The sequence below is a fragment of the Chrysemys picta genome, chromosome 1 (assembly GCF_011386835.1).
Source record: "Chrysemys picta bellii isolate R12L10 chromosome 1, ASM1138683v2, whole genome shotgun sequence".
Classification (NCBI taxonomy): domain Eukaryota; kingdom Metazoa; phylum Chordata; order Testudines; family Emydidae; genus Chrysemys; species Chrysemys picta.
The window spans coordinates 229,117,511-229,128,530 of record NC_088791.1 but is presented as its reverse complement, the minus strand read 5'-3'; the positions used below and the strand labels follow the sequence as shown (position 1 = coordinate 229,128,530).

General features: G+C 40.4%; 1 pseudogene; it reads left to right on the top strand.

The window, feature by feature from the left end:
* The first annotated feature begins 515 nt into the window (after positions 1-515).
* LOC101934008 (protein pelota homolog) lies at positions 516-1,638 on the top strand (annotated as a pseudogene).
* Positions 1,639-11,020: the final 9,382 nt, after the last annotated feature.

The window sequence follows — 11,020 nt, the reverse complement described above, 5'->3', positions numbered from 1 at the left end:
CTTACCCTGGCGAGCCGCGTGCCAAACGTTGCTGACCCCTGGTATAAAGCCATCTACTCTTGAACTTAATATAGACTCCTACAGACTTCAACAGGAGTTGGTTCAAGCCTGTATAGCACAGTAGTATTCATTTAATTGAACTATAATTCTTGTAGTTGTTACTGGCCAATCAGATCCTCTATCATAGCAATGGTTACATAAAGGTATCCAGCACTAATGTTTTAATTATATACTGTAGATAAGATAGCTAATAAAGATAACCTTTAATAACTACATTACTGTATTTTTTTTTGTATGCAGTTGGTAGAGCTTACAATAGAATCCTTTATCAATATTTCTGATATTTAATTGCAAGTTACTTTTCTCTATGGCAGTGTATTTGGGTTTCCATTTGCCACTCATCCTAGCTGTGAAGTGCAGAGTAGTGTCCCATTCCCTGAGAGAGAGGAAGGAGCCAGCATCCCCAAAGCAGTTCCTGAACATTCTTACTCAACTCCTCTAAAACAGTGGGCAGCATGAAGCTCCTCAGCAAAGATACTGAGAATGACAGTGCAGGTCAGGTGACACTGACTCCAGAACAGCCTGAAGACATGTGGCACACCTACAACCTTCTGCAGGTAGGAGACAGCCTGCAGGCCTCCACAGTCAGGAAGGTGCAAGGCAGGCAACTCAGGCAGCTACTGCATTCCACACCACTGCCACCATCTGTGTGGACACAATTGATTTTGACTCCCAGGCCAGCTGCAAGTCAAAGGGATAAACATCCAGAAGAATTAATAGATCAATATGGAGGCCTTCACACCATTGAGCCAGAACTCAACTGCAAGTTTACTTTGGCCAGAAGCACTGGGACATGTGGATCTAGAGAAGATAGAGCAAGCCTGTGACCCAACATGCACTGTTGATGTGGCGGCAGTAGTGATGCAGGAAGGTCTTGTTCACATCTGCCTGGTAACTCCCAGCACGAGGCTCCTGCGAGCCAAGCTTGAAATGAACATTCACAGGAAGAGGAGGGGCAACTGCTCCCTGTACGACAAAGCCTTGGAGGGGTTCTATGAGAATGTCATCAAGGGATCTAATGGCACATTAACTTTGCTGCGGTGCTTATTGCCAGCCCGGGGTTTGTGAGAGAGCAGTTCTGTTATTAAATATTTCAACAGGCAAAGAAGATGGAAAACAAGCTTCTGCTGGACCACAGACCCAAGTTCTTGCAGGTCCATTCATCTTCTGGACACAAATATACCTTGAAAGAAGTATTCTGTGATCCACCAGTAACTCTCTGATATTAGAGTAGCTGGTGAAGTTAAAGCCTTGGAAGACTTTTACTAGATGTTTCAGCATGAACCAGATCAAGTCTTTTATAGGATCAAGCATGTGGAGAAGACCAATGAAGCAATGGTGATTGATACTTTACTTCTCGTAGGGACATCCTGGTGCCAGAGAAGCTCATCACTGATCAGTAGATATGTATGGCTAGTGGAGAGTGTATGCGATAACACAGGGATTGTCAGGATATTTTCCAATCTCCATGTTTTCAGAGAACAACTGGGCCAGCTGACTGAGGTGGCTGCCATTTTGCAATTCCCAGTACCCGACCTTTCTGACCAGGAGAATGATTCTTACTCAGATGAGAACTAAGTATTAAATTCATGTCTAGAAGGGGAGATTAATAAAACCAGAGTCCCATTGGCTCCTGAAAGCTAGATATTTTATTTAGATTACAGTAACCGAAAGAATAAAAATGTCCTGTGATGTGTGTGCACACCATACACTTCCCATTTCATCAGCAAAACCATCTCTTTGCAATTGCTCATATGCAGTTTTTCCTTCACAGAGATTGCCATGAACTCTTGAATATTACTATAAATGGTTTAATGCAGAGATGACTTGAGGCTCCAATTTAGAGCACTAGATTAGGTGCTTTATGTTTTACGGCCTGTTTACTGTACACATTTTAACATTCCTCAGTGAATATTATGTGGTGCGGGAATATGGAGGATGCCTGAGTGTCAGTTGAATCTGGACATGATTTCACTTTGAAAAAATCTGGTTATGGAGAAAATATTTCAAATGATGGAGAGGTTAAAGATTGATTTAGTGGAACAGGCAACATTTTCTCTCTTATTGGAGGAATAATTGTATATCTACAGACCTTGATTTAGGGCTTTTGACCAAATGAGTTTGGTAGTTTCATTTTTTGTCCCTGCTTATTTACAAAACTGCTACATAGTGGCAAAGCAGTGGTCTCTGCTCAAGAGAAGCCTAAATGCAGGTGAAAATACGAATACCAGCTTGCACAGAAAAGCTGGAACTTCTTGATTTTTTTCCTGTTTGGTTTATTTGGATGGTTTCTGGATTCCTGCCTTAAAGTTGCTCTTTTCGATTATCCTGCTGGGTAACTAACCAAGTGGTGCTCAGCTGCCTCTGTTTGCCTGAAATGGTCAAGTGGAGGTAGCTCAGCAGTGCCACACTACTTGTGGACTCCTTAGTTGCTGGAGTTACAGTTTCTGATTCTCCCATCCCTTTTCTCTCTTTATTTCCCACTTCTTGCATTCTCATTTCCTTGTTGTTGTTTTCTGTGTTCTCTATTTGCTTCCCCAGTGGTCCCTTTTAAATCTCTTTTCTCTCTCTTCTCTTAAACTGTTATTTACTTACACTCCTCTCTTTCCTCATCCTAGTAAGCACACAAACTGTAGTATGATAGCAAGGAGCAGCTGGATTTAAGGAGAACTGACCAATCTTTTCCCATGCCCTCCTTCCCTGATGGTTTGTGTAGGAAGGCTAAGAGGTTAGCAAAGATGTGCCTGCTTTCTTTCCTCTTGCAGTGATGGTATGTGAAAGGGAAGTGGCACATCCCTGCTCTTGGGTATGTGACGAGTTGAGAGAATAAAATATGTGGTCCCTTCTCATTGTCTGGTGGAGGGAAGGCCAACAGATTTTTCTCTCATGTACCCCACAGCTACAAGTAGCAGTGTGGAAATGGGGAGTTTGCATCGAATTTGTATCAGTACTATTGACTGTTCTAGGTTACTCATTCACTGCTCCTTCCCCTATTCCTACAAGCCACATGCTATTACTGCCGTTTAAGTCCCTGTGGAACAGCCTATGCACCAGCCAGGTGCTGAGGAACCAGATGAGTGAACAAATATATCTGGAAATGGCTGGTCACTAAGGCTGTATTAGCTGTTCTAATGGCACCAGTTGAGCAGAGTTCGGCAGCTTTTATTATTAGTTGTTTGGCAGAGCCCCAAATTTGCTAGGCTTTAGTCATATATGACACAATCACTTCCTTAAAGACCTTGCAATTTGCAAAGCCACAACAGAGACAGAGAGAGAAAAGGGGTATGTTGTATCCCATTCAAGCAAAAGTGATCAGGGCCATGGTAAGCACACAATCTGTTAGGCACTCTGCAGCAACAGGCTTGAATTTCAGTCTCAAAGAAATGTGAAATTAACAAACTCATTGATGCTTTAATGTTGATTAAGCATTCACAAGGTTGGGTTGTCAGGAGAGAAGGCACAGCACTTTTATTAACTGCATCAACACCTAGCTCACTATAAGATTGCTCAGGCTTGTGGAAACATCTGGTTCTCATTAGTGATGCTCAGAGGCATAACAAGATATTAGCATAATCACTTCCATCTTAATACTGTATGTTGTATTAGCATAGTCACTCCCTATTAGTATCTTAAGTTGAAATTGATGTGGTGCCTATCCTCACAGTTCCTAGACCTGTGTTGTATCCCCATTTTTTTTTTTCAATTTTAAGGGATTTCTGATAAACCTCAACTGGGAAACTGAGGAAGTTAAAAATAAGCATATGCTTTAGTGATTGATTGATTACATTGGGCCTTATAGATAAATCTCCATTGCTTACCCTTTTTTCCCTTTATATAGACATACTTTAGAAGCCATCATCTCAAAAGGATCAGTTGTTACATTGGATGCACAATGCTTATTTAAAGCCAAACTGAGGGAACCAATCTGAACCCTATTTTAGTTATTCCAAAAGCATAAATATTAAATTAGCTTTAAATATTGGTTCTGATTAATTGAAAATATCTGGTCTGTTTATTTTCTTACTATCACTTGCCAGAAATAAAACTATGCTATCAAAGATCAAATATGACGTTTCAGCCAACCTCCAAACCCATAAAATCCTTGATGAAGGGGTTTGTGTTCTGCCTTCTGTATTTTGACAGGGCAGTTCTCTGTATTATGACAGATCCCAGGAAGCACGTCAGGTTTGTAGGCCTGTCACTTGTTTATTACCAGACATTTGTGGCCAAAAGAGGTCAGTTCAATCACTTAAAATGGCAGTAATGGCTGGTGTTTCTAGAAACATTATCAAAATTGTCATACAACAAAATCTTGGGATCTGGATACACATAGCATCCTTCTCTTTACTTGGGTTCTTTCATCGGGTATTGTGAACCACCTGTTCTTCAAAAAGTTACAGGATTTTTCTGTGACAGTCTCTAAAATTAGATTCAGCTTTATTTTCATTCATTTAATTTATTTGCAAGATTGGGACTACAGTCTGAAAATTAGGGTAACAAAATGTGAAACCTTAGATGCCTATGGACATAGAATATTTTTTTCTTAGCTGGGAGTTTCTTTAGCTCAGGAGTGACTTTCAGACTCCTGCTTGCTTGGTTAGTTTAAATCTCATGCATGTAGAAGGTAACATGAATTGGGTTTTTCCCCCCTCTTGTCCTCTCCCACTATTTAGAACCCCCTCCCCCCAGAGTCCATAGGTGGAGGGATATGAACTTCAGTGAGGGATGTGTGCAATCTGCCTTTTGACTAAAGGAAAACAACTTTTCCAGAAAAGAGGAGGAGGATCTGGAAATATATGTTGGATAAAATATAATGCAAGAGGCAGATTTTGCACATTGTTGCATACTTGTGAGCTCCCAAGGTATATATCTCTAACCTATTTTGAATTTGCTAAAACTATTTCTAAAGTTACATTAAAATTACCAGGAGATTAACTACAGGAGTGTAAGCACAATTATAACACATTTTAAAGAGTTTTAGCATAAATATACCCAATTGTCCATTCAGATTTTACAGTAATGTTTTCTAAATATTTCAGGGAAAGAGATTCACAGCCTAGTACTTATTTTAAAGAGAGAAAAGGGAGATGACTAGAATTGTTTGAAAAGCATAAAGAAACAATATAAATTAAACATTATTTCTCAAGGGAATGATAAATAGAGCAAATAAGTTACTCTATACTCCTCATTGCAGCAAAGTATATTTAGCCTGTGTCTAACTTGAAGCACACTAAGTCAATGGGACTACATGAGTGGTTAACTTTGGGCACATGTTTAAGTACTTTGCTGGAACAGGACCTAAATGAGGTTACAAAAATACTTTCTATGTACAACAAAACAGGAAAATAATATTTGCCTTTCCGCTACATGTACAGGCCCTGATTTTGCAAATACACATGTGTATAACTTTACCCTTGTAAGTAGTTCCATTTAACTCAACGGGGCTTACGTGAGTAAAGTTAAGCATGTGCATAAATATTTAAAGGATTAGCGTCTAAGTCAGGGATCAGCAACCTCTCACATGCGGCTCTCCAGGGTAAGCACCCTCGCGGACCGGGCCAGTTTGTTTACCTGCTGTGTCCGCAGGTTCAGCCGATCACGGCTCCCACTGGCAATGGTTTGCCGCTCCAGGCCAATGGGGGCTGCAAGAAGCAGCAGCCAGCACATCCCTCAGCCTGCGCCGCTTCCCGCAGCCCCCATTGGCCTGGAGCGGCAAATCGGGACCAGTGGGATCAGCAATCAGCCGAACCCGCGGACGTGGCAGGTAAACAAACCGCCCTGCCAGTCAGGGGGCTTCCCCTGGCAAGCCATGTGTCAAAGATTGCTGATCCCTGATCTAAGTCTTTCTTCCCCCACCTCCTCTATTTCCCTTTTTTTCCCGCTTCTCCTCCCTATTCAATTCATAACCCCTAGCTTCCTAACCCGCAGCAATTCTTCTCTTCATAGAATTATATAACTGGAAGGGACCTCGAGAGGTCATCTAGTCCAGTCCCCTGCACTTGTAGGAGGACTAAGTATTATCTGGACTATCCCTGACAGGTTTTTGTCTAACCTGCTCTTAAAAATCTCCAAAATCTCCACAACCTCCCTATGCAATTTATGCCAGTGCTTAACCACCCTGACAGTTAGGAAGTTTTTCTTAATGTCCAAACTAAACTTCCCTTGCTTCAATTTAAGAGCATTGCTTCTTGTCCTATCCTCGGAGGTTAAGAAAAATATTTGTTCTTCCTCCTCCTTATAACAACCTTTTATATATTTGAAAACTGTTATCGTGTCTCCTCTCAGTGTTCTCTTTTCCAGACTAAACAAACCCAATATTTTTCAGTCTTCCCCCATAAGTCATGTTTTCTAGACTTTTAATCATTTTTGTTGCTCTTCCCTGGACTCTCTCCAATTTCTCCACATCCTTCCTGAAATGTGGCACCCAGAACTGGACACAATACTCCAGTTGAGGCCTAATCAGTGCGGAGTAGAGTGGAAGACTTACTTTTCGTATCTTGCTTACAAGTCTCCTGCTAATACATCCCAGAAGGATGTTCGCGTTTTTTGCAACATCATTATACTGTTGACTCATATTTAGCTTGTGGTCCACTATGACCCCCAGATCCCTTTCCACAGTACTCCTTCCTAGGCAGTCATTTCCCATTTTGTATGTGTGCAACTGATTGTTCCTTCCTAAATGGAGTACTTTGCATTGTTATTGAATTTCATCCTATTTACTTCAGACCATTTCTCCAGTTTGTCCAGATCCTTTTGAATTTTAATCCTATCCTCCAAAGTACTTGCAACCTCTCCCAGCTTGGTATCATCTGCAAACTTTATAAGTGTACTCTCTATGCCATTATCTAAACCATTGATGAAGATATTGAACAGAACCAGACCCAGAACTGATCCCTGCGGGACTCCACTTGTTATGCCCTTACAGCATAACTGTGAACCACTGATGATTACTTTCTGGGAACAGTTTTCCAACCAGTTTTTGAACCCACTTTATAGTAGCTCCATCTAGGTTGCATTTCCCTAGTTTGTTTATCTTTATGTTAGGTACATTTCACCAAAGAAACCTTTTAGCCAGGATCCTTCCTTTACATTCTGTCCCTTAGACCTTGACTTATTTTTTTCAGAGGTAAAACTGAAAACGTCCATCTGAATCTCTCCTCCTCCTTCCTCCCTTCTCCCACCCTAACTGAAATCAAAGATCTCCCTTCTGTCTGCCCCTTCCCCTCCCCTGTCTCTTGTCCTCCAAGACTTGCTCTTTTTTATTCATTCCTTTTCTCGTTCTCAACTTTCTTCTCCTGTAATGCTTGGGGAAATGCACTTCTGCTGCCACATCTTTTACTTATCAGGCATCACGTAAAGCCATATTACAGTTGCTAATGTAGTACTGCAGGCAGTTTGTGCAATATTGTGGACTTGTCTTTCACTCCTAATAGCAGGTGGCGATTCTGCAGTTTCTGTAGTTACTTGGTATGCTTAGACCAGGTCTACATTAATAGCACCTCACCAGGGCCGGCTCCAGGGTTTTTGCCACCCCAAGCGGGGAAAAAAATAATAAAGCCGCGATCGCGATCGGCAGCAGCTCAGCCGCACCGCTTTCTTCTTCGGGGGCAATTCGGTGGCAGGTCCAGGGACCCGCCGCCGAAGAGCCCGATGTGCCGCCCCTTCCCCTTGGCCGCCCTAAGCTGGTGCCTGGAGCCGGCTCTGCACCTCACTAATATAGCTATGCCAATATTCTATACTGGCAGTTTTGCTGGGATATCTGCATCTACACTAGGGGCTCCAGTCAGCACAGCTAAGGTGGCTAGAGATCACACCTTTTCAACCCCTGACTGACATAGGTATGCTGGCACAAGTCTGTAGATCTGGCCTTAGCAAGTCATAATATGGGCATATGAAGCAGAAAACCTTTAGATCCTGTAGGCTACTGTTCAGGCAAAGAGATAGATCAGAATAGAAAAAGAACTTTACCAAGTATGTGTTTCTTCTTTGATTGTAGGGTTATAATGCTAACATCCAGTGGAATCTGTTATGGTCTAAGGATATTATACTTCTATTCTCTTAAAAAGTGATTCTGGTTCTCTGGTAATTAATCCTCAGAAGTTTTTCTCCTTTTGTTTCAAATCACTGCATATTTCAAATCAGGACTGAGATGATCTTGACAAAGGGATTCATTTTACTGCAGCATCGATTATTATTTATCTTGCATTTCAATTGTACATAATCACTTCTCCCACCTTGCTTTAGCCACAAACCAAAGTAAAGTCTTAGCACTGAAATAATTCTAATGGTGTTCTGAGCAAGGACTACAAAAATGAGCGATTTGGCTCATCCAAATGCCATCAGCTCATGCTTTATTTTCTTTGAGACTATCCCATATGCAGAAAAAAAAATCCATAGAGAGGACAGACACTCCAGCAGTTTCTACACATGGAGTTTTTACTGCATTGGTCTAATACAAGGAAAGCAAACTTTCATCCCCATTCCTGAAGAAATGACAGAGTTTGGTTTGCAATACATGTGGTCTCTTGAGAGTGATAGTGGCTTTGATTATCTGTACAGGGGGCATTTACCTGTGTTCTGCTTTTCGGACCTCTGGACTTCCATGACATCTGTCTGTCTTTTTATCTATCCTGACCCTATCACAAGATCTGTTTTCATGGTGCTGTAGCCAGTGCTGCTGCTGAATCCCACTAGGATGGTGTTACCCAATGTGATTGGAGAACCAGCATAAATTAGTAATTAGGTCAGCATTAATTTGCATTGGGATTCTCTTCAGGGTTGAAGGGAAACACCATGGGGAGGAGTCATTGAGACTTACTCCTTGTCTACCTGTAGACCACAATTCCCTCAGAGCTTCTGTAAGGCTGGGGTTAGGGAGGAAAAGCTGCAGACTGGTTGCCTATTATTTAGTGTGATTAGTAGAGCTGGTTGAATTTTTCACTGAAAATAATGAGCTGCTGAATTTAGGTAATTTTTCTGTTTGTTTGCAAACCAATCTGGCTTCCTGTGAATGCAGCCATTATTGATAAGTATTAGCCAGATAGTTTGGATGATTGGTTTTCAGCCTTTAGGTTGTTTGCAGACGGTTCATTTTGACAGCTCATTATTCGTTCTTTGACATTTTGTGAGTGGTCAACTAACTCACTTGATTTTTATTTTTTTTTTGCTCTCTAATTGGATGGCTGAATTAGCCATTCCTCAAATATTTGTGACTAAACTTTCTTGTGGAAATATGTGCAACCAGTGACTAAAAAGGGCATGGATATAGATGTGTATAATGAGTACAAAATGGGCATTGACAGCTGTTCAGGATCCGAATGAATCTGTTAATTAGTTACAGAAAGTTGAATGGGAGTAATACAGGGTTTTGGTCCTTTTCAAGTTTGTGTTTGATTTTATCCCACTTTCATCTCAGTGATATTCCTGGGGTTTGATTGAAGAGACTACACTGACGTGAGGAAAGTAAAACTGACTGACCTCAGTGAGGCTTATCAAGAATGGGAGAATAACTGTCTCCCGAACAGCTTTGCTTTAAAGTAAGGAACTTCCAGGATTGCATTTGCAAATAATTGAACTGAGAGGCTTTCGAATTAAAATTTTCTTTTGTGGTGGTGAGGAGAGGAAGAGCTACTCACAGGAATTATTCTAGCCTTTGTTGATTGTTTCCAATTTAGGGTTTTGTTTGTTTGATTTTGGTCTGTTTTCTGATAGCAAAAATTGTGCAATTCTGTAGAGAATTAAGTTGCACCAAAGAAGCAGAACTATTTGGATTTAATTAATCATTACATGCTTTGTTTCCTATACTGCATTTCTGGAATTTGATTCCATGGCCAAAGGCTTGAGGAGTAGGTTAAGAAACAGAATATGTATTACACAGTTCTCTTTGCAAATAGTCATTGCCTCATGAGCTATCTTTGATCAAGTATTGTATACTATTCCCTAAAGGCCAATGTCTATTGTGCTATGTCCACTGCCATCTGATTACTTTGAGAATCATTAGATTTGGGGTATCGAGTATAAATAAAACCCTAATATTTTACTAATTATCACAGATGTTTCTCAGTTTGTGGGATACTGAAATTGGATGCCATCTAAAGGGAAATTATGTGATATCCGTAAATAAAGATTTAACAATATCTGGGGGTGCCACACTTTAATTAAGACTTGGGGGCAGAAAATGTTAATCCAGTCTGGTAGACTCCACTACTAGGGAACTCATGTTTCAGATCCCACAAAGCCTAGTCAACCATATAAAAAACCTAGACAAGATAAGATGGGAGGCAGCTAGAATTGGATGGCTGAGATGTAGAGGTACTACCAGAATGTGACTCAAATAGAAGATCTCTAAAGATGTCAGCATTTTAGTTTTTGACTTATCTCTACTGCAAATAATGCTTGGACTTACTAGGCTAGTCTTGTAGAAATTCATTAGGGTCCAGTCTTGAAAATAAGGTACTCATCCCAAGTAGCATCTTAATACCTGAGTAAGGGAGTACCAATTTGAACAAAGGTATTAGAAATTGTCCCCTAGTCTTTAAAAGTGGAAAATGGGTTTCAATTTGAATTCTGTTCCCTATGGAGTCCATCACCCTCACAGTGCAGGATCATTCTCTACATGTTTCACAATGCTAAGAAACAATTGTATTTTATGTATATATTTAAAAAGTAAGAAAAAATCCATTGCAACTGGTTGTTTTAAACTATTAACTTTTCCCAACAGTTTAGAATGCATCTTTCTCCCTAAAATGAGGGGAAAAGTTTAAAAATTTAAGCATGAATTTGGTAGAGTGCCAATTTGGGAATTATTTCTGATTCATTGTCACTGTTCACTGAGTTAGAGAGAACTATAATGCCACAAACTAATATATTCCAAGATTTAAATATGTGAGATATTAAATGATGACAAATGTACAATATACCTAAAAATATATTAAATCCTCATTCTGATTTTTAAATGATA